The sequence below is a fragment of the Ovis aries genome, chromosome 5 (genome assembly GCF_016772045.2).
Source record: "Ovis aries strain OAR_USU_Benz2616 breed Rambouillet chromosome 5, ARS-UI_Ramb_v3.0, whole genome shotgun sequence".
NCBI lineage: Eukaryota > Metazoa > Chordata > Mammalia > Artiodactyla > Bovidae > Ovis > Ovis aries.
In genome coordinates this window covers 24554410-24578949 of record NC_056058.1, presented here as the reverse complement: position 1 = coordinate 24578949, position 24540 = coordinate 24554410, and the positions used below count along the sequence as shown (strand labels likewise).

The following is a 24540-nucleotide window of genomic DNA, read 5'->3' as shown; positions in this document are numbered from 1 at the left end:
TTCTATTTCCCCTATAGAAAGTGTTGTAACATTATCCTCATAAAGAGGCAATCAAATATTAACATCAATGTGCTGTGCATGTACATGCTAAGTGGCTTCACTCGTGTTCGTCTTTTTGGGATGTACTGTAGCCCGCCAGGCTCTTCTGTCCATAGGCCCCCAGAGACAAGAATACTGGAGTGGACTGCCATGCTCTCCTCCCGGGATCTTTCCGACCCAGGGCGTGGGTTCTTTACAAACTGTTGCAGAATGCAATTATATATAACCAATAATTGCAGAAAACAATTGTAGTAAAGGTATGGCAGGTAATTAATGAGCAAAACAGATTTTGTTATTTTCCTGAACTTTGTGGTGTTTCTAGGTTTTGTGAGCTTTTGAAATTTTGTAATTCATTATGCTCACCTCAGTGTAGATAACATATTCACATTCTTACCCGATCTTGTACGTGTAGTGTCATACTCCTTTCCCCTTCAGTTGTGTCTGTTTTGGTCCACACAAAACCTGGATCTGTTGCAGTAGGGGTCCTGCGGATCCTTCAGTGCCTGGGCTCAAGGGGTCTCCGTTTCTTTACCTCCCTCCCACTAGATGTCCTGGCTTCCTTGGGTCCTGCTGCCTCGTGTGGGGAATGTCTGAGTGGGGCATTGAGCGCCAGGCTGAGCAGAGCCTTGGTCACTGATGGGCGCTGGGTCGTGAGGTGCTTGGGGCCCATAAGGCATACTCCTTTTTAGTCAATCACCAGGAAGACTGACAAGGGAGGGCCGGTAAGGGAGCTTTGTGCCCAACTGAAGGCTGTGCGCTTGTGATAATGACTCTGCTCCCGTGAGCTTCTTTAATTCTCTGGCAGCATCCTCAGGAGAGACTTACAGGCTCCTTCAATAGCCCATCCCTCCATGTCCCCTGCCCAAAACTCCTGATTTGTTTTTAGTCTAGAGTAAATCCCCCGTCTTTCTTTGGGGTTTAATCAAAGGTACTTCTTCATCATGAACATCTCCTTTGTTCTTAAAAATAGACTTCTGATACCCTCAGAAGTAGATTCTGGAACTGTTAGCAGCCCCAAATATGAATTCTCTTATCCTGGAGTGGTGGGCTTCCCAGGTGGTGCTAGTGGTAAGAACCTGCCTGCCATTGCAGGATACATAGGAGACCTGAGTTCAATCCCTGGGTCAAGAAGATCCCCTGGAGGAGGGCCTGGCCCTCCCACTCCAGTTTTCTCGCCTGGAGAATCCCATGAACAGAAGAGCCTGGTGGGCTACAGTTCACGGGGTCACAGAGTCGGACACAGCTGAGCGACTTAGCATATAGCACATACTTCCTAGGGTGGCAGGAGGGACCTTTAATCTTCAAGTCCTCCCAGGAGAATGAGAGAAAACATATGTATTCTTCCCCTTTAAAGCCGCAAGTCAGGGGAAGAAATACCACATGGTAAAGTTGCCTTATTAAAAGGACTTCACTATTCATATCCCAGCACAGGCATGATAAAGATTAATAGAATTTTAGAGTTGCAAGTGAGCTTACAGATCCTCTTGTTATCCCCTACAGTTTTAAGAGATGAAGCACATAGAATCCCTAAGGTAGATGACACAGCCAACAATGAAGCTCTGTGGCTCAGAGATCCAGCCCCACTCCAGACCTCTTTGTCTCCAGTCAAGGGTGGTCTCTCTCTGTTGCAGTCACATTAGATGTGGAGAGGAAGTTTTAGATAGAGTTGTTGATTGCTATTTTAGGAAAATGGGTTAAATTTTTTTTTTCTTCCAGAGGTTGAAAAACAAAATCTAAATTCTCATTTGAGTTGGCTTAACTCTGACCTGTCTGAAAGCTTCAGAAAAGGCTAGAAGAATTTTCAAGATCCTTTTAGCTTTAATAGAGTATGATTTTCATTCATTTATCCTCTTTGGCAGGAATTTCTTGAGGCATCTTCTATGAACAGAGCATCATATTGTGCACACAGAATAAAATAAGATAATGGGATAAAAAATGGAATGTAAAACATAGTTCAAGCCCCCCGGGGGCTTAATATTCAGTAGAGGAACAAGCACTGTGCCCCCCTCCCTCCAACATACAAAAGTGTTTAATATTAGCACTTATCAAAATTATGATACAAAAAATTGAGTACTATGGCATCTGTGTGGGCATAAATCCATGCTGGATGAAATTTTCCTTAAATTAAGATGGGTGTCAAGATTGTCTTACATTTATTTAAGAATCGTAAGCCATTATTCTGAGTGTTTTCCAAGGTAGGAGATGCTTCCTTTCACAACCACGTTGAAGCTTGGGTGCATATGTATGCAGGTGTCCTGGATGGTAATGAATCTCCTTGATAAAGTAGGGCCTGCAAACAAGGAAGCTAGCACGGAAGAGGACTAAGAGGAGGTCAAAGTTCCAGCTTGCGTGAGAGGAAAGAATCGAGGTAAATGTCATGAAATGAGGTACATTCTTTTGTCCAGCGTTTTATCCAGTATTTGGGAAGGGGAGTGGCATGTAAAATTATGCTGTTTTTCTCTGTACACCTCAAAGCAACAAAGCAAGTAATATTTTTTGAAACATACGTTCATTTCCCTCCTCCTTGAGCTTGTCCCATTTCAAGCTTCTAGGCAGTTCTGGGCTCCCCACTAGAAGGTTCTTCTGGGCTGGGAGAGATAGTGGGAAGTTGATGTGAGAAGAGTTTGGTGAATTCCAGAAGGAGGGTCTCTGCACCTACTTTTTGAGGGAGTCCCAGGGAGATGGTAAAAGCCTTGAAAGATGAGGAGGAATTTGAGACCAAAAGGGCCCTGTAACTGTAAGTGTCCTGAGAAGCTTGAAAGGCCACAGAGAGGGAGCGTCTGCACAGAGTCCAGCCTGTAGGGTGTGGACAGCTCTGTAGGTTTCTGTTGGTTTCCATGTCCTAACTGAGCAGAGAATCACAGAACAATAACAAAGTCTACCTGTGTGACATGGAAGTGAGAGACAAGGTGGGGATGCCCCAGTCATGATGCATGGACTACCGTCAAGGGCCAGATGCTTCCACTGCCAAAACTTGGCTTGACACTGATCTCTTGGAACTTAGACACAACCCCAGGGTGAGGGTCAGGGTCTCCAGCTGATAAGAGAACCTCCTGCTGTCTAGGAGGGCTGGGGGCAATCAGACTTTCTAAATAGAAGTTGTCTTAACTATAGAAGAAAAAGTTTTATTTTTGCCTCTTGTGAATTTAGTCACTGAGATTCATACAGACAGTACCAATTTACTTTTCTCTGTAAAATACGTCTTAAACAATTACTCTTGGCTTTGTTTGAACTGCTGAAGTTTCACAGGCAGGATTCAGATAGAAATTCGCACAATATTCCTAAAACCGCTTGCCTCCTTGTGGCTTCCTACCAATTTTCTGGTAATTGTGCAGAGTTTACAAACACCCGTCTAAAAATTTAACATGACAATTTGGCAGAGATAAAGCCTTTAGCAAAACCCACCAGAGCCATCCTTCAGATAACTGGACTCTGCTGGAAACATTTCTGGGAAGGTTGTTGTGGGACCTATATATGTTGAGACTCTCCTGGAATTTATAAAATGTACAACTGGAACTTATCAATGCAGTGTTAGCGAAATCCATATCCACTGAAAATAGTACCACCTCAGCAGAAGGCAGAAAGCAGGGGCAGAAGCGGGGGCAGACTCCGCCCCAAACGAAAGCACCCCAGCCGCCTGTTTGTTGCAGGCAGGAAGGGTGAAGCCGAAGTGAGTGAGTGATCAGAGGCCAAGTCGTATAAAACCATCTGAAACTTTATGGCCAGGAAGGTTCTGGATGACTGGCCTTGGATGAGCAGTGAGGATGGGGAGGCCACCTTCTCCAGAGTATAGATCAAATGTTTAAGATGCCAAAAAGCAAAGAGATTTGTGAACCTCCAACAGCATTTAAGTGATAGAGAGATGGAAAGAAAGAAAAGATCAGGGATTCTACCCAGATTAAGTCTTGCTAGTGACTAGAAACCTTTTTTTTCTCTTTAATTGAAGAGACATTCACTTAACATAAAATTGACCATTTTAAAGTATACAGTTCAATGGCATTAGTACATTCAGTATTATGGGGCAGCTACCTATATCAATTTCCAAAATATTTTCATCACCCCAAAAGAAAACCCAGTACCCATTAAGTGCCCAGTCCCCACTCTCCTCTCTGGAGTAGGAAATGGCCACCCATTCCAATATTCCTGCCTGGAGAATTCCGTGGACGGAGAAGCCTGGTGAGCTACAGCCCCTGGGATCACAAAGAGTAGGCCATGACTGAGTGACTGAGCATGCATCCAGCTCCCCTCTCAAGTTAATGCCTGAAAGCCACCAATCTGCTTTCTGAGTCTGTGGATGGACTTTTCAGGATATTCATATAAATGGAATCACACAATATATGACCTTTTATGTTCTGGCTTCTTTTATTTAGTACATTTGACTCTTGAGCTTAGAACTGGACAGGTCCACTTATGCACATGTTTTTCAACAAGTTTATACTACAGTACTCACAACCTGAAGTTGGTTGAATCCCCAGATGTGGAATTGTGGATATAGAGGGCTGACTTTGAAGTTATACATGAATCTTTGACTCTGGGGGATCAACTGTATAATGTTTTTGAGGTTCATCCACATTGTACCATTAGAGTAGTTATCATTTGATATACCAATTCTGACAGACCATAGAAAAAGTAAAATGTAATTGTGTGATTATCACCACTTTGAAAAGAAACTTCAGGTCCAATTCATTTCCCCAAGTAGACCTCATCTTCTTCCAGATTCTTTATCCTCAGGGTTTGTTGCTTTGCAATGTTGTGTGTGTTCCTGCTGTACGTATGTTCAAATCAGCTATACAGTAGGTTCTCATTAGTTATCGTACCATATCCAACTGTATTCTTGGATGTTACAGTCCATGGAGTTCAGGAGTGACTATGAGTCTCCTAGGTAGTTCTCTACCTGTAGGTAGTACTTATGTCAGTATCTCTAGGTCGTACAAATTAGCTGAGTAATATTTGTAGTAGTTAATGTATCAAATGCAATGAACATTGCGTATGATTTCTTATTTTGCCTGTCATATGGTATTTCTATGTTTTATTGTTTGTAGATTTTTTGATGACGGCCATTCTGACTGGTGTGAGGTAATAACCTCATTGCAGTTTTGATTTGCATTTCTCTAATAACTAGTGATTTGAGAATCTTTTCATGTGCTTGTTGGTCATCTCTATGTCTTCTTTGGAGAAATGTCTATTTAAGTCTTCTGCTTATTTTTTGATTGGGTTGTTGGTTTTTTGATACTGAACTGCAAGAGCTGTTTATATATTTTGGAGATTAATCCCTTGTCCATTGCTTTGTTTGCAAATATTTTCTCCCATTCTGATAGTTGTCTTTTCATCTTGTTTATGGCCTCCTTTGCTGTGCTAAAGCTTTTAAGTTTAATTAGGTACCGTTTGTTTAGTTTTGTTTTTATTTTCATTACTCTGGGAGATGGGTCAAAGAATATCTTGCTGTGATTTGTGTCAGAGTATTCTGCCTGTTTTTTCCTCTAAGAGCTTTACAGTATCTGGACTTACATTTAAGTCTTAAATCCATTTTGAGTTTATTTTTGTGTATAGTGTTTCATCCTTTTACATGTAGCTGTCCAGTTTTCCCAGCACCACTTATTGAAGAGACTGTGTTTTCTCCATTGTATATTCTTGCCTCCTTTGTCATAGATTAGGTGACCATAGGTTTGTGAGATTATTTCTGGGCTTTCCATACTGTTTCATTGATCTGTATTTCTGTTTTGGACATTGGTTGGTTTTGCCCATCCAGTCTCTGAGCCCCAAGCAACAGCTCTTGATTGTGTGTAGGGCATGGTCTTTCCCCCCACGTGATCTTTGAAGTTCATGTAATACTGATCCAACCTCCTCACTTTGGAGTAGCCATTGACCTCAGGCTACCCAGTAAGGGCTTCGCTTTCATCCCAATGGCTACAGTTCAAGATGGATGAGTATTGCAGCGCTGCCTTTCTGTTGGACTTGAAGCTGAGTCATTTTGCCAAGTGTCTCCATGCAGAGTCAAGACAACACAAAAGAAAGCAGAAGGAAAAGAAGGTGTGAGAGAGCTGAATCATGGGGACATTGTTGAGCCGCTTTGTCTAGTCATGTTTAATTAGTTGAAGTCTTTTTGTCTTACAGCTGTTTGAGTTGGACCTGTCACTGCAAGGCCTGAGCCTGACCACACTCACCTAGGGCTGGGGCAGTGTGCATGAGGACATTCTATCCCTAGGCCCAGTAAGAACCTTCGTATTCTTTGAAATAAGGACTCTAATACTCTATCTTCCTGGCTTGCATGGGTAGTTCTTTACTTTGTCACAGCAGTAGTGGAAAAGTAAAATACTATTTAGACTTTTGCTATTTACCTACCTACCTATTTATAACTATATCTTTAATCATAAGTATTTTCACTATAAGCTCACGTGAAAGAAAAAATCTGAACTTTTCCTCTTTGGTTTCATGACATTAGATCCTTGATAGGGATACTCTTTTTTTTTTTTTAATAGATTGAAGGATAAAATTTCATTCAATAGCATATAAAAAATATGGGTCATTTCTACCAATAAAAAACCTTGAGGAATAACATTCTGAATTATCAAGATCTTTTCTGATTCAAGCTGTTATAAACACAGCATACAAAAAAAATAGCTTTCAAAAATTAGAGTGGCTTTTTTCCTTGGTCTTTTTAGATTCTCATGTTTCACAGTAATAAAGATGAGCACTTTGCCTATTCCCTAAAACGTTCTCCTCTCCAATATAAGTCAAGGTTTTCGATAAACTTTCAAGTAAAATTTGGTAAAAAGTAACCAGGAGAGATTTCCTTCCATTTTTCTCTTTTTGCTTTAATTGAAAAAAAGAAGATAAATTATAGAGAAATAGTTCCAAAGGCATATTCTTTTCATCAAGAATCTCTGTTTCCATTGCAGATTCACTTTACCTTTTGGTCTTTTGGGAAGAGTACCAGAAATGAAACAGCTTCATCAAAAATTATCTTGGCATGCAGAAGTTAATAAATTGATTTCTTTAAATGTAAAAAAATCTGAACTTTTAAAAAACTGTAAATAATCTGGTCAAATATTATTATGGATTGAATTGTGTCCCCTGAAAAGATAGGTTAACTCATAACCCCTAATACCTCAGAATGTCAGCCTATTTGGGAATAGTGTTGTGTTGTCACAGATGTAATTAGTTAAGATAAAGCCATGACTAGTCTCCTTGTAAGAAGATGGCCTTGTGAAGACAGTGGCGCACAGTGAGAACTGCTACTGCTAAGTCACTTCAGTCATGTCCGACTCTGTGCGACCCCATAGACGGCAGCCCACCAGGCTCCCCCGTCCCTGGGATTCTCCAGGCAAGAACACTGGAGTGGGTTGCCATGTCCTTCTCCAGCACGTGACAGTGAAGATGTGGCTGCAAGCCAAGGAATACCAAAGATTGGTGGCAAACCAGCAGAAGCTAGAAAAAGGCAAGGAAGGATCCCCCTGCGGGTTTCAGGGAGGACAGAGCCCTGTCTGCCACCTTAATTTCAGACTTCTGACCTCCAGAACTGTGGGCAATAAATTGCATTTCTAAGCTACCTAGTTTGTGGGACGACATTGTGGCAGTGCTAGAAAAGAAATAAATAATTGCTTCTTTATATAATAATAATATTTTACAATGATAGCAAAGAAAAAATACCACCAATAATACTCCTAGGCCCATCAATTTTAAAAAGCCTTTGAGTTCTTCACCACATCTGAGAGATTCTCACACATGTGAGAATGTGGCCATCCTAAGCAATTGACTGTTGGTATCCCCGGGAATGTTGGCATCACTCTAAAGGGATGAACGGTTATTGTGAAGGGTCCCACACGAACCCTGGGGAGGGACTTTAATTACATCCATATAGAACTAAGTCTACTTGGAAAGAGAAAAAGAGGCTCTGGGTTGATAAATGGTGTCTGAGTCAGTTCAGGCTGCTGTAACAGAATCCCATAAATTGAGTGGCTTATAAACAGCAGAGATTTATTTCCCACAGTTCTGGAGGCTGGAAAGTCCAAGATTAAGGTCCTGGCAGATTTAGTTTCTGGTGTGGACCTGCTTCTTGGTTCACAGATGTAAAGTCACTAGTCCAGCTCCTGAGGACTCCACCTCCAAATACTCCCACACTGGGAATTAAGTTTCAACATATGAATTTGAGAGGAACACAAACATTCCATCTCTTCTTCAGTCGCTCAGTCATGTCTGACTCTGCTGCTGCGTGAACTGTAGCACACGAGGCATCCCTGGCCCTCACTACCTCCCCTGGAGTTCACCTAGGTTCATGTCCATTGAATCGGAGATGCCATCCAACCATCTCATCCTCTGCTACCCTCTTCTCAGTCTATAGCAGTGGGGAAGTTGAAAGGAACTGGCCACAGTTCAAATGATCTGTGCTTCATATACGGAACATGATCAAGAGCAAGATACCAGGCTTCCATCACAAGATGAGATGTGCATATTCTCACTTCCCTATCAATGCTGTTGTTCAGTAAAATGGGCCTCTTATTAAAATTGAATTTGTTGAGTGAAAAATACATTTGTAGGACTCAGATGAGGCCAAAGCATTGCTTGTTCAGTATTTCAAGCCCAGAAAGATGTTATTAATAAATCTTGAAGGAAATGACGTTGACTTCGTATCAGATTTAGCTGCTTTTAACAACAGTTAAAAGCAAGGCTATCAGAAAAAGTTTGGACGGTATGTTTCTGAAAAAGGAACAGTTCAGCGGGCTCAGATCTAAGAGTTTGTCCAGCTATGGAAGCCACAAGATGCCAGATGGTTTCTAAGACCTATTTGTGAAACTTTAAAGATGCGGTAAAAGCCCTCTATTGATTTGGGGATTTTTCTTAAGCGGGAGAGAGAGACTGAGACCTCGATAGGTCACTTGACAGTATTATCCACAATGCTTAAAAAAAAAACACCAATCTGGCAATTTCGTATCATAGTCTTCTTATGTAGAAGACTATTATTATGATAGAGCTCAAAATCCCCCCAAAGGCATGATGGGAAGCAGGCAATGTCCTGTACAACTGCTGTTTCCTTGCACTGGACCCAGCTCCTTAAACTCAGAAGTTTTCAGACATTGTGTGAGGACCCTCCTAGTGATCTCTGCATTTCCTTTTTCCCCTCACTTTCCTCCTACTTCCCCTTGCTTTGTTAAAAAAAAATTCTATAAAACTACCAAGCTAGATTCATGAAGACACTGGTGCCCTTTAGATGGGACACCAGTGATAGAACCTATTCAGTTTTAATGTGATACTTCTGTTATTTTTGTGGGTAAAGCATAAAAATAACCCAAACACACAAGAATTCAGACTGCCTGCCACTTGGAAGATATTCCCAACTTCCAGACATCCCTGGGCAGCATCTTGAGAATTGCTTACAATAATTACCTGGTGCAGTGGTTTTTAATTCTAGTTGCACAGGAAACTCACCTGGGAAACTTTAAGAGACTTCTCACTCCAGATCAATTAAATGAGAAACTCTGGGGATGGGGCCCAGGCACAAGGAATTTGTAAAAGACTCTCCAGTGATTCTAACACACAGCCAGGACTGAATGCAAGTGGCTTAATGTCAAGTTTCGTTACTATTGGAGTCCAAACTCTGATAAAGAGAGGCAGAGCTGAGCACCCATCTCTGCCACTTATAGCCCTCTGCTTTTTGTCTGATTGGAGTTATATAAATCCTAAGTGCAGCTAAGACTAAGCCTGATAATTGTCATGGCAATGCCCTAGATTTTCCTATCAAATCCAATCTTATTTAGGAAGGGAGATGCAGAAGTGACTCTAGAGAAGTTAAAATATTTCTGCCCCTATTTAGAGTATTCAGCATTAAATTCAACAGAGTTTTCCCATACATTTTTAAACACTAAAACTTTTTCAAACAGCAGATCTCACCTGAATCAAATAAATGTCTCATTAATTGTAAAGCGTGCTTGATCACAGAGAGTTTTCTAGGCAATCAGCGTCATGTATAGCCTTTAATGCCTCCTGTCTGCTGAATGTGAATTCTGCATGTTGAGCACAAATTTGCAAATTTCTCTGCTTACGCTTCATCACTCCCTTCTCTGATTGAATATAAAAGAAGCAAGATTTGAAAATCATAGACTTGGGAGGGACATGGGGAAACCATTTTATCTAGTCCTCTGATTTTACAGTTAGATGCCTAATCCACTAAGAGAGTCAGGCTACCAAGGTCTTTTGTTAAGTTCGTGAATGCTCTAGCGTGGAGGATGACAACATACTTCTAACTTGCTCCCCTCCTTCCAGCCCGCCACCCCCTTTTCTCCACATTGCTCTCAGAGTGATCACTCTAAATATAAATCCAATCAAGTCACTCCTTGTCTAGTTTAGCATTCCTCAATGACTCTATTTGCCTCAGGTGCAAATTCAAATTCCTTAGCCTCTCTTACACTCATTCATAAACTGGTTGGATCGGACGCTGAGGGAAATGTGTCCTGGAGCTCACGTTTCTCACGGTAGATTGCAGTCAGACCGGGGTTCGCAATGGTCTAAATGTAGTTTTCCACAGGAGTCCTATCTGTCACCACACATTTGCACAAGCTGTTCTTTCCCTCCACAATGTCCTCTCCCCGCTAGGTAAAGAGATCCTTCCTCTGTTCTCAAGTCTCTCAAGGAGCCCCATCCTCTATTCTCTCAAGTCTCTCAAGGAGCCCCGTCCTCTATTCTTTAGTGAGCAGGGGAGACGTCAGAAACTGCAGCACAAGTAGGAGAGGACTTACTGAGATGAGGGTAGAAGATGGAATGGTAGTATTTATATCCTGAAATAAAAGACCTTATTAGCTGTTTTTGTATAAAAGAGCTTCAAAGTTACACGTAAGACCGAGGTTAAATGGATTGGGAATGGAACCCTCTGGGGTGGTGGTGGTAGTGCTGCTATTTCAATGGCCATAATGGGAAAGCAAATGGTTTCTTCTGTTTTTATCATCATCATCATCATCTTCCATCTGTCACTCTGTCTTGCTGTTGTTCAGTCACTAAGTTGTGTCTGACTCTTTGAGACCTCATGAACTGCAGCACACGAGGGCTTCTCTGTCCTTCACTATCAACTGAAGTTTGCTCAAACTTGTGTCCATTGAGTCGGTGATGCCATCCAACCACCTCATCTTCTGTTGTCCCCTTCTCCCGCCTTCAGTCTTTCCCAGCATCAGGGTCTTTTCCAATGAGTCAGTTCTTCACATCAGGTGGTCAAAGTATTAGTGCTTCAGCTTTAGCATCAGTTCTTCCAAAAAATATTGAGGGTTGATTTCCTTTAGGATTGACTGGTTTGATCTCCTTGCAGTCCAAGGGACTCTCAAGAGTCTTCTCCAACACCACAGTTCAAAAGCATTAATTCTTCAGCACTCAGCTTTCTTTATAGTCCAACTCTCACATCCTTACATGACTACTGGAAAAACCAAAGCTTTGACTAGACAGACCTTTGTTGGCAAAGTAATGTCTCTGCTTTTTAATATGCTGTCTAGGTTGGTCATAGCTTTTCTTCCAAGGAGAAAGCATCTTTAAATTTCATGGTTGCAAAAATCATCTGCAGTGATTTTGGAGCCCCCTGAAATAAAGTCTGTCACTGTTTCCATTGTTTCCCCATGTATTTGCCATGAAGTGATGGGACCAGATGCCATGATCTTAGTTTTCTGAATGTTGAGTTGTAAGCCAACATTTTTACTCTCCTCTTTCACTTTCATCAAAATGCCCTTTAGTTCTTCTTCACTTTCTGCCACAAGTGTGGTGTCATCTGCATTTCTAAGGTTATTGATATTTCTCCCAGCAATCTTGATTCCAGCTTGTGCTTCATCCAGCCCAGCATTTCTCATGATGTACTCTGCGTATAAGTTAAATAAGCAAGATGACAATATTAGTTTTGATATACTCCTTTCCCTATTTGCAACCAGTCTGTTGTTCCATGTCCATTTCTAACTGCTGCCTCTTGACCTGCATACAGATTTCTCAGGAGGCAGGTCAGGTGGTCTGGTATTCCCATCTTGTTAAGAAATTTCCACAGTTTGTTGTGATCCACACAGTCAAAGGCTTTGGCATAGTCAATAATGCAGAAGTAGATGTTTTTCTCGAACTCTCATTTTTTGATGATCCAGTGGATGTTGGCAATTTGATCTCTCGTTCCTCTGCCTTTTCCAAATCCAGCTTGAACACATAGAAGTTCATGGTTCATGTACTGTTGAAGCCTGGCTTGGAGAATTTTGAGCATTACTTTGTTAGCGTGTGAGATGAGTGCAATTGTGTGGTAGTGTGAGTGTTCTTTGGCTTTGCCTTTCTTTGGATTTAATGGACTTCCCTGGTGGCTCAGGTGGTAAAGAGTCTGCCTACAATACAGGAGACTTGGGTTCAATCCCTGGGTTGGGAAGATCTGCAGAAGGCAACCCACTCCAGTATTCTTGCCTGGAAAATCCCGTGGATGGGGGAGCCTGGTAGGCTACAGTCCATGGGGTTGCAAAGAGTCAGACATGACTGAGCTACTTCACTTTTACTTTCTTTCACTTTTCTTTGGGATTGGAATGAAAACTGACCTTTACAGTCCTGTGGCCACTGCTGAGTTTTCCAAATTTGCTGGCATATTGAGTGCAGCACTTTCACAGCATCATCTTTTAGGATTTGAAATTGCTTAACTGGAATTCCATCACCTCTACTAGCTTTGTTTTTAGTGATGCTTCTTAAGGCCCGCTTGACTTCGCATTCCAGGGTATCTGGCTCTAGGTGAGTGATCACACCATCGTGATTATCTGGGTCAGAAAGATCTTTTTTGTATAGTTCTGTGTATTCTTGCCACCTTTTCTTAATATCTTCTGTTTCTGTTAGGTCCATACCATTTCTGTCCTTTATTGTGCCCATCTTTGCATGAAATGTTCCCTTAGTATCCGTAATTTTCTTGAAGAGATCTCTAGTCTTTCCCATTCTATTGTTTTCCTCTATTTCTTTGCATTGATCGCTGAGTAAAGCTTTCTTATGTCTCCTTGCCATTCTTTGGAACTCTGCATTCAGATGGGTATATCTTTCCTTTTCTCCTTTGTCTTTTGCTTCTCTTCTTTTCTCAGCTATTTGTAAGGCTTCCTCAGACAGCCCTTTTGCCTTTTTACATTTCTTTTTCTTGGAGATGGTCTTGATCACTGCCTCCTGTACAATGTCACAAACCTCTTTCCATAGTTCTTCAGGCCCTCTGTCTATCAGATCTAATCCCTTGAATCTGTTTGTCCCTTTCACTATAGTCAGTGAAGACTATACTTTTCTTGTTTGGTAATGACTTTATTGTATGGTGAAGCCTGGTATGGTGGGTTTTCCTGGAGTCTTTTTTGTTGTTTAGCTATTTGTGTACATTTGTTCTTCTATAGAATTTTTAGACTCAATTCTTGAAAAAATGCAAATGGCATTTTGATTGGTATTGCATTGAATATGTAGATCAATGTGAGGATAATTATTATCTTTATAATGTTAATTCATCTCGTTCAAGAATTTGACTTCTCTCTCCATTATTCAGATCATCTGTACGTTCTTTCATTGAACCTTTAGTTTTTCTCCATGGCAGTCTCTTCTAAATTAATTCCTAGATACTATATAGTTTTAAACTATGAATAATACTTTATCTTTTATATTTTATAGTATGTCTTATGATTTCGTAAGTTTAAAATATTTAAGTTGATGTCATATCTGGCGGTCATACCGAGCCATCTGAAAAGTTATGATATTTGGGCGCTTGAAACAACAGAATGTATTCTTTTGTAGTTGTGGAGATATCTAAAATCAGTAACACTGTACCAAAATCAAGGTGTGGGCAGGGCCACACCCCCTCTGGAAATTCTAGGGGAAAATCATTTCCTTGCCCCTTTCACTTTCTATTGGCGTTCCTTGGCTTGTGATCATATCTCTGCCACCATGGTTACATTCTTTCTCTCTTATATATATCAAATTTCCCTCTGTCTCCCGCTTAGAAGGATATATTTAGATCTTACACATATAATTCAGTATAATCTCTTTATCTCAAAATCCTTAATTTATTTATATTTGCAAATTTTTGTCATATAAGGTAACATTTATAGGTTCTAAAGAATAGTACTTGATATTTTTGAGGGGGCATCATTCAATTCATTATGCTTTCTCAATTTATAAAATATACGTGTATAACTCAGCTCCCAGTCTTGCATGTTACTTAATGAGAAGACACTAACACTAAAGTCAGGTACTAGATCAGAATTATACAACTCCTATATAACATTTTTTTTGAAGCTCCTACCTATTTTAATTAGACATGAGGAAATAATTGGGGGATGTAATAGTTGGAAATTAAAAATTTGAACTTTATTTTCAGATAACATGATTGTATATGTGAAAAACCCAGAAGAATTAATAAGAAATGACCTTAAGTAAAATAATTTAGCAATGTAACAGCTTATAAAATTAACATTCAAAATCAATAACCTTCCTAATAGAAACAAAACTGATTACAAAATGTAATGGTGGAGAAGTTTTATGATTTAAAAGAAAGAAATGCCAAGGTTAAACTTAATTAGAAGTATCCAGAGCCTACATGAGGAAAATAAACCAGAAAATTACAAAAGTTGATTTCAATAAATGGAAAAATGTGCCTTGTTCTTGGATAAAATCAGTATCAATAAAAAATATGTTTTCTCTATTTTAATTTATAAATTTATGAAGTGCCTTGTAATAGTATCATTGAGTTTTTCCCCTCTGGAGCAATACAAGTTGATTATAAAACTTGTCTGAAGGAACCTACAAGCAAGAATGGTTAAGACATCTTAAACACAACAGCAGTTGTGTGAGAGAATGGGAAGATTAGCGGTTACATTACACCAAATCACAAACCCTTTATAATTAAGAGAGTTTGGTATTGACACATGAATAGACAGGTAAGTGTGGCAAAGAGAGTAATGAGAAACAGACTAAACTGCAAATGGAAATTTAGTATACAATAAAGGGAGCATCTCAAATCAGTAAGGAGAAGATGCATTTTTAAAGATAAGTATTTTTAATAATAGAAGATTGAGATTTACTTACAGTAACATTAACACACTTAAGAAAATTCAGCATAGTATTTGTCAATGGAACTCAGTTGACCAAACTATTAAAACATTGTTCCTTGCTTTATAGTTCTGGATGAAAGTCACAAGTAATGGTTTCATTGTGCTCACCTTAAACTAGAGATATAAACTTTTTAATAAGTAAAAATGAGATGCTATATAGCCAGTGTTTTGCTAATAAATGTTTAATACACACACATATGCCTGTCTCTATATATGTGTATATACACATACACATATATGCACATACTTATATTTGTGTATATATATATATATATACACACATATATATATATATGTATTATTGGGGCTTCCCAGGTGGTTCAGTGGTAAAGAATCCACCTGCCAAGCAGGAAACTTGGGTTCAATCCTGGGGTTGGGAAGTTCCCTTGGAGAAGGAACTGGCAACTCACTCCAGTGTTCTAGTGTGGAAATCCCATGGACAGAGGAGTCTGGTGGGCTACAGTATAAGGAGTCATAAAGAGTCGGACATGACTGAGCAACTAAACCACCACTGTGTATACTATTTTACTGATATAAAGAATATTTAGGAAGTAATTTACTAATTGTAATAAAATATACAGTATTCTCTATTTTAAACTCCATATAATTAATTGATTCTCATAGAATGCTTTCTTTGATTTTTGCCAAATTCTTATCCATGACAAACTTGTGGTTGTAACTGATAAAGGTAGCTCTCATCTAAATGTATGTATGTATTTTCATTTGCATTAATGAATAAACTGAAAGTGGAATGAGTGTTGAATCTTGACTTATTTGTCAAGGACATGAGTGACTTCTTTGTTGAGTTGGATAATAGTTTTCAAATATTGGAAGATTATCTCTCAGTTTTTCATGCTATTCACAATGGACCAGCTACAGACAAGATGCACTTTAAAGATGAATCTACATTGTTGATATTTTCTCCATTTTATTAAGTCTCTAGGCCAAAGGTCAGCAAACTTTCTCTAAGGGTCAGATAGGAAATACTTTAGGCTTTTGGGGTTATATGCTATCTATTGTATTACTTTAGGCTTTTGGGGTTATATGGTATCTATTGCAGCTAATTACCTTGGCCATGATAGCAGAAAAGCCGCCATAAACAGTATGTCCAAAAAAAAAAAAAAATTAGCTGTGATTCAGTAAACTTTAGGTTGAATTTGGCCTACTGGCCATAGTGACCTCCATATTATACAAAGCAATAAATTAAGCCCTGATTTTAGAACAGCAGTTTCATGATGTGAATATTCCCACCCTAGCTGGTTTCATGGTATCCATATGGTGATTAATGCCAGTTTGAGGAGAGATGTAGAGTAACATGCCATTTTATAGTTACCACTATATAGACCCAGCAGACAAAAATTGCCCCAAGAACCTTGATAATAGTAAAATGTACTAAAATAATTAGAAAGTGATCGAGTTTTGAATACTTATTAGCATTGCTTTTAAGATGATGTATTTCATTGTACATTTGTATAATTTATTTTATATTAATGGCTATATTTAGCAATCAGCTCATGAAATTCCTGAAAATTAAAAAATCAGCTCTTGTGAGCTGGCATGAGCCAGCTCTAGCACACTACTACTCTGTGTAGCCATATGGGGAAAGATAAAATTTGATTCATTATTTACAGTATATACCAGAATAAATTCCAAATGGATCAGAAACACAAATGTAAAAATAAGATGAAACCATGCAAGTCCTAGGCCAGACACAGATGAATTCCTCTATAACATGAGAGTGGGGAAAACTTTCCAAACTAAGGCTTAAAAGCCGGAGGCTTTAAGGGAAATGAGATAGATTAGCTTTAGAAAATGAACTGAGAATTATTCTTTCTTTTTGCATTTTCTGGAACGACTTCTATAACATAGGAATTGTGTTTTTAATGGTTTGATAGAATCTATTTTAAAAGCATCCAGCCTAGAGCAATTTGGAATGGAGTTTTAACTACCAATTAAATTTCTTTGGTCCTTGTAAGTCTATTTTAAATTCCCTTTTTATTCTCGTACCAGTGTGGCATCCTATGTTTTCTAGGAATTTATCCATTTTATCTGTTAGTTTTTTAAATCTGCAGTTATTTCCCCATCTTCATTTTGATTTGTGTTTTATTTACTTTTGTTGTCTCCTTTTTCTCTTGATCAGTCTTATCAGAGGTTTATCTTGGTAGCTTTTTCAAAGTAGAACTATAGTTTTATTAATTTCCTCTACTAAAAAGTCATTATATTGTTTCTTTTCCTCTCTTACATCCTTTGTCTTCTTTGGGCTTGCTTTGGTGTTCTTTCTTATAACTTCCTGAGTTGAATGTTTACCATATTTCTTTTCAACTTCTGTTGTTTCCTGATAAGCGTAATTAAAGGTATAAATGTTCCTTCTAACACGGCTTTAGGTATGTCCCACACATTTTGTGTTTTCATGTTCATTCAATTCTAGATAGTCTCTCGTTTTGATTATAATTTAATTTTTAATTAAAAATTAATCAAATTAAAATTTGATTATAATTTAATATTATATTTTCACAATATAGGACATTTAAACATTTTTCTGATATTAATTCTAATATTGATTCATCTGCATGGTATTTTTTCCTGGCAAGTTTATAGAGACTTTCTGTAGGCCTAATCCATTAGTTTAAACATGTATATGCTTCTAAAAAATGTGTGTTTGCTATTTGTTGCATGAACTATTATAGCATATATATCAAAGCATATGTATTATACATAGCATACCACTGAACATACATATCAAAGATCTCAGCAATATACTTAATAGTATAAGCCCACTAATTATACTGTTTAGATAAAGATCTGCCTAAGTTTTTTTTTGCATAATACATTTTTGATAATTTGGTTTTAAATGCTCCAACTGTTTATCCCTTTCTCTATATATGTCAGTTATTGTGAACCTATTACTAGGTTCATATATGTTTGTGATGGTTATCTCTTCTCACTCTATTTTTTGTTTACCTTTTACCTTGAACTTTTTAAAATCAGCTATTATAATTGCTAGTCCAGCCTTCTTTCATGGTGTTGGGTTTTTTCCCCTCTCTTGAATTCTTTCATTCTCAACCTTTTTGTGTCTTTTGGTTTTCAGAATTTTTCTCAAATAGAACATATTTTTGGATTTTGTTTTTGTTTCTTAATACCATCAGAAAATATTTTTCTTTGTTAGTTAAATCCACTTAAATTTATTGTAATTTCTTTTATATTAGGAATTATTTCTCCCACCATGTCTTATATTTAAATTTGTTGCATTTTTTTCTGCTGGCTCAAAAAATTATTCTATTTTTGATCAAAAGTAGCTGCTTTTAAGGCCCTAATTCATGTTTACTTATCCTATTACTGCATTAAATTTATCAAAGTCTATATATCCAAGGAAAAAATTTGCTGCCAGAAATAATGAAGAGATCAATTAAAATAAGAATCAAATTGAACAGTGAGCACAAGATGACAAATGGGAAAAATACTTTTTAAATATTAAAAGAAAATAAATTTGAACCTAGAATTTTATATTCAGCCTAATTGTCTTTCAAATGTAGTGACTTAAAAGATATATATATATATTTGTATATATGTGTATATACATATATGTTCATTTCACTTCCAGTGCCTAAACTTTAAAACTACAGAACAGACAACTGGGAAGGGAAGACGAAAGTCAGGTGTGGGTGAGCAGGACAACTTGGAACTTTTGTACAAGTACACACTGGAACCTGGGAACAGACTGAAATACATGTTAGTTCTTGTTGCTTCTAACCTTGATCATATATGTTTCTTGCAGAAACTGGGACCTTTAATCACAGTGGCCAAACACACACCTGGTCCAGGAATCAGAGAACCTCAAGGTGATTTATGAAAGGTGGAGCTTTTGAAGACTCCACTGCCTCTCGACACCAATGATGTGAGCTGGCAAGTAGGTGACAAGGCCCTTAGAACATTTCGTGGGGATTTAGCTTATGGTCCCATAACTGGAAATATACAGGAAAGGGAACTTGGAGAAAGGGAGTTCAGCCTAGCTAACCTGACACTGTGCAAAGTCACCACTCATGGGCATTGGTGTTTTTCTTTCCACCACCTGCATCTTCTAGCTTCTGGGTATTTTTTGTCTCTCTATCCTCTCCTGCTGACCTCTAGGAGAGGTTCTCAATCTGATCTTCCAACTCAGTGGTTTATTCATCACCTTTGTCCATCTTGCTATATATCTTACCTATTGCTCTTGTCACTTCGGCTATTACATATTTCATACCTACCACTCAATTTAGTCCTTTCTTATGTTTTCTTGTTCTTGCTTCACATGGATATTAGCCTTAGCCTCTTAATATATTCATCATCATTTTAATTTTTTGGTCCATTTCCTCTTATAATTCTGTATAATTTAGATGGTTTATACTGTTGAGTTTGTTGTCCTTCTTCTGTAGTAGTTGTATTCCTTATATGACTTATGGCTATTTCTTCTGAAGAATTCCTCTTCCCCTGAGAGTACTGGTTACTGCACATGGCTCTGTGCTGGGAAATGGCTGTAGCTCAGCCTTCACTTGATGTACCTGTAGGTGAATTAAATCCAGGGAAGAGAGGCTCAGGGACCCTAGAACTGATAGTGTTAATTCTAAATTGCACACCAGCTACAAATAACCTCTCTAGTCTATATTTCTCATTTACACGCTCTAGAAGCAGTCTCCGTAGATTCACTCTTCCTGCCGTGGGGATTTGGAGAATACCCAAGACTAGCTGCTCAGTACACACCGACCCTTTCCGTCCCTCCTTTCCCTTGCAGTGCTTTGGCATGTCTCCTGTTGCTTCCTCTGGATTCCTGCAGCCCCTGCTGTGGTTGTCAGTTTCTGTGGTGACTGGCAGGCTGTGACCGTCCACACTAGGGAAGCAAGAGCAGAGCAGAAGCTCCCCTCTCTCCTCGGAGCCGCCTTAGCTGCCCTCCCTGCCTGACTGAAGACTTTCTCAACTCTCCTCCCACCTCCACCCCTCCACAGCCCCACATAACACTTTCTGGGGCTTCAGACTCCCCAGGGACTTCTCATAGTGTTTTATTTATTTTTAGTCGTTTGTTCCTCAAATCCAAGTTTCCTTCCAGTTCCTATAGTTTCTCTATGGTTGATTTTCAGGAAGCAGCCAGTGGCCAGTGTAGTTTGTCATTTTGACAGGGTGAGAGAATGGTTTATAGGATGAGCAGGTGTACCATAAAAGGGGGAGAGTTAGAGACAGCAGATGTATGAGTCGTAAGGACAGAGAGGCTACCAGTGCACATCAAGAGATACTTTCTTATGACCTTAATTCTTAAAGTTTAATTTATCTATCTATCTACCTAACTGTGCATTTGTATTTATGTATGTATGCATATATATGTGACTTTAAAAGTAAAATAATGCTTTCAAGCTTATAATGGAAACAGGAGTTTTCACCCTTCTTACTCTAAACTTCTGCTCCCTCAAGGCAACATACTTCGACCTTTTAAAAAAATGTTGCTTCTGGTGTTTATTTCCACATTCTGAGTAACATGCTTATGTTACTGTTTCTTGATTTTTTAATGTTAGATACTATCTTTGGTTTATGAATATATAAGATGGGGACTTGGTACTCATTGTATTTTCCCTTCCAACGAGTTCTCTTCCCATTCTTGCTCCAGCTCCTAATATAGTTACATCACGGCTTCCATTAGTAATACTGAATGTTTATACTATCATGCCCATGCAAGCAGTATTCACAGTTAAGACCTGTAGCATTTCCTAGCTTACATAACCTTGTATTTTCTTAGGGTTAATACTAGCCTCTCCCCATCCCCACCACCCGCTCTCTTTAGCCCGTCCTGGTTTTCTGATAAGAGTTGTTGGATAGTTTCAATTGACATACCTGATTCTTCCCCTCCTCTTTCCTATCCTAGCTCCATCTTCCTGCTCACAGCAGAGTGCTGGTTAAACCCTCCCTTTATCATCATCTTGAAATTTCCCTTGCCCACCTCCCTGTGTTAGAGCTCCTGTTTCTTAGTTCTGTTTCTCCCTAATTCTTGATTCACTCCTTTGTTTGATGAAGAAACTAATATTTTCTGGTTGCTTCCTAAAAATGAGTCCATAAGAGGTAAAAACTCATGTCAGGTGTAGTGGTGTTCTGTTATTCAGACTGCCCCATATTTTTAAACACCCTTTTCCCATTGTTTTAGTAGTTTTCCCACATTATAAATTCCACATTCTTAAAGAAGGACATTTCCCAGGTCATTTTCTAGCTGTTGGATTTCAGACATGTGGTTTTGATTACACTCATCAGCTGCATCTGTGTGCGAGGCAGAGTCTGGGTCTGGAGCTGGATTACTTGGGAAGGAGGCAGGGCCTGAGGTGTCCACTTGACAGGTGCGGGTCTGGGTGAGGCCGCACAGCTGAGTGTGAGGATCCAAAGTGGTGGCAGAGGCAGAGGAAGGACCTGGAACTAGTGACTGCAGCCTTCTGGCTCAGTGGTTTCAGTGAGAAGCAGTGACTCCCTCACTAGGCAGCTCTTTGCCTTGCTGTTGGGGTGTCGCTTCTGGAAACACAGTCTATTTCCTTCCCTTTAGTCTGTGGACTCGATCTCATAACCAGTCCTTTTAGCTTAAACTGGTCTTTCAGTCTGCTGTGCTCTGCTTAGTCACTCAGTCCTGTCTGACTCTTTGCAACCTCATGGACTGTAGCCCACCAGGCTCCTCTGTCCATGGGGATTCTCCAGGCAAGAATAATGGAGTGGGTTGCCACGCCCTCTTCCAGGGGGTCTTCCCAACCTGGGGATCGAACCCAGGTCTCCCACATTGCAGGCAGATTCTTTACTATTTGAGCCACCAGGGAAGCCCCTCAGTCTGTTAGGACCGCTATAATAGAGCACCATGGACTGGGTGGCTTAAAACCAACAGATGTTTATTCCTCACAGTCCTGGAGACTGGAAATACAAGAGTAGGGAGCCAATGTGTTCCGTTTGGTGCAGACCCCCAGCCAGGTTACAGGTGCCAACTTCTTGCTGTGTTCTCACATAGCTCAAGGGAGCTTTCTTGCATCTCTTTTATAAAAAGTATTAATCTCATTCATGAGGGCCATTCACCTTCCAAAGGACTACCCTCCTAATACCATCACACTGGGCATTAGGATTTCAACATATAAATTTAGGGGACACTAATATTGAGACCATGGCAACTGGCTAGAATAACTTCCGCTATGTCAAATTAACCCGGCACATATGCCTTGCATGCCTAAAGGGGTCTTTATTCTACTGTAAGACATGAATTTGATTGAGAATAGAATTTGAAAGATCTTCCTCAAAAACTAGAAAGCGTTTCTACATTACCTCTGGCTTCTACTGTTGTTGCTTAGAAGTCTGAAGTCACTCTTTTTCCTGAATCTACATGTGATTCACTTTTTCTCTCCAAAGTTTTTTTGCTTATCTCAAAGTTGAATTTACTTAAAATTTTTTTCTTTTTATATTACCACATCCACAAATGGTCATGGTCATATTTGAAAGACTCAAATAGTTCTAGATGTTGTTTTATGAAAAGCAACTATTTCCTGATTTTTTTTGCTCCCATTTCTGCATGATAATAAGCAACCACTTTTACTACTAGTAATCCCGGTGGCTCAGATGGTAGAGAATCTGCCTATAATGCAGGAGACCCAGGGTCCATCCCTGGGTTGGGAAGATCCCCTGAAGAAGGGAATGGCTACCCACTCCAGTATTCTTGCCTAGAGAATTCCATGGACAGAGGAGCCTGGTGGACTACAGTCCATGGGGTTGCAAAAAGTTGGACAGGACTGAGTGACTAAAACCAAATTTATGCATTTTTAGCCCAATGAAATGAATCCCAGGAAGCCTTTCAAAATTCTCACATTTAACTGTTATTCACTTTTTCAAGAAAACATTACACATAGAAGAAGATGACTACCTTTTACCTAAACAGACTTTTTAGGATGTAGGAGTTAGAGATGTCAGAATAGCAGTTATTGGTGAGATGTTCCTGTCTACTCATTTGAAGGTAACATGTGAATCTGGGCTGGGACCTAAGGTATAAGAAGCTTCTGTTTCTAAGGAGTGGCTCAGTGGATGAATGAGCGGTCTTTGAGGTTCCTGGAAACCAGCATTCAGAATGGGACTCCTGGCCTCAGAAAAGGCTGGGGAGTGAAATCTTAAGAGCTGTATTTGAAAGCCTAGACAGGTTGATGTGGAACTCATCCACTGAGCCTGGTACTGTGTGATTGGAGTACTCTTCCAGGGAACCTAGAAGAACCTTTAGAAGCTGGGCAGGCAGTACAGAGGCCAGCATCAGCTGCTCACTTCACTTTGGATTCTATTTAAGCACCTTCAGAAACAGCAGCATCAGGCAGAGGAAGCCACTCCAGGCTGTCCACACCTGCCCTCCATGTACCTGCTCACTCTAAGCCAACTGGCTTGGGTAACTGTGGTGAAGTTCTCCAGCCATAGGGGAGGGCACTTGGCCCCAAGGTAGCAAAGTAGCAGGACAGAAGCAAACAGGGTTCCCTCCTTAGACTTTTTAGCATCCTGGAATCCTGGAATTTCTGCATGCATGGAAGGGATGAGGGGATCCAAGAGATAAACTAATTTCCTGCTAATATGGACGTTGGGGGCTTGAGTGCAGTCTCAGGAACCCTCCTGGGGCAAGATTGGCTGTTATTCAACAAACAACCTTGAAGTAAGATGTGCTGGTTTACACAAATTATATTTTGCTGATGGTATCTCTCAACACCTCTTGATACTAACAACTCTGGTTACCTGCTCTATGTAATATTTGTGTCTCCCCTCACCCCCCAAATTCACATGTTAAAATACTAATCCCAATGTGATGGTATTAGGAGGTATTGCCTTTTGGAGGTGATTAGTTCATGAGGGTAGAGTCCTCATAAATGGGATCAGTGACCTTATAAAAGACACTCTAGAGAGCTCTTGCCCCTTCCTGCATGTGAGGACACAGTCAAAAGAAGACTGCTGTCTATGAGCCAGGTGAGCAGGTTCTCACCAGATGCCAAGTCTGGAGGCACTTTGGACTTCCCAGATTCCAGAAATGTGAGAAATGCTTCTTGTCTAAGCCACCCTGTTCATGGTATTTTTGTTACAGCAAAGCAAGATCCCTGTGCTTTAACTTTTTTAGAAAAATTTGACAGTTGAAGATGAGAGGTTGGGGAGTACAAAATGGGAGAGACTGGACCTGCCATGATTTTCTTTGTCCAAAACTCCACCCCAAGTTGCCCCTGTTGAACCAAGAAAGTTTCTACAACTCACAAAGCTAAATTTGAATCCAACTTGCATATCTATGCTAGCAGAATAAGACATTTTATCAAAGATAAAGAAAAGTCTAACAGGTTTAAAGTTGGGCATAAGGAACTCTGACCTTATTTTCCCTGAATAGCCCAAAACGAAAAAACTAAAAAAAACCCCCACAAAACACAAAAAACAAAACCCAAGCCATAAA

At 39.6% G+C, this 24540-nt stretch overlaps 1 long non-coding RNA gene across 2 annotated transcripts in view; it reads left to right on the top strand.

Annotated features, from left to right (window-relative positions):
• Window positions 1-24540, top strand: part of LOC106991187 (uncharacterized) — a 278139-nt gene that overhangs the window by 187893 nt on the left and 65706 nt on the right. For both annotated transcript variants that reach the window (XR_006059905.2, XR_009600668.1), the window contains one exon: window positions 18874-19005. This is a non-coding gene — a long non-coding RNA (uncharacterized LOC106991187). The remainder of the gene's footprint in view (window positions 1-18873; window positions 19006-24540) is intronic.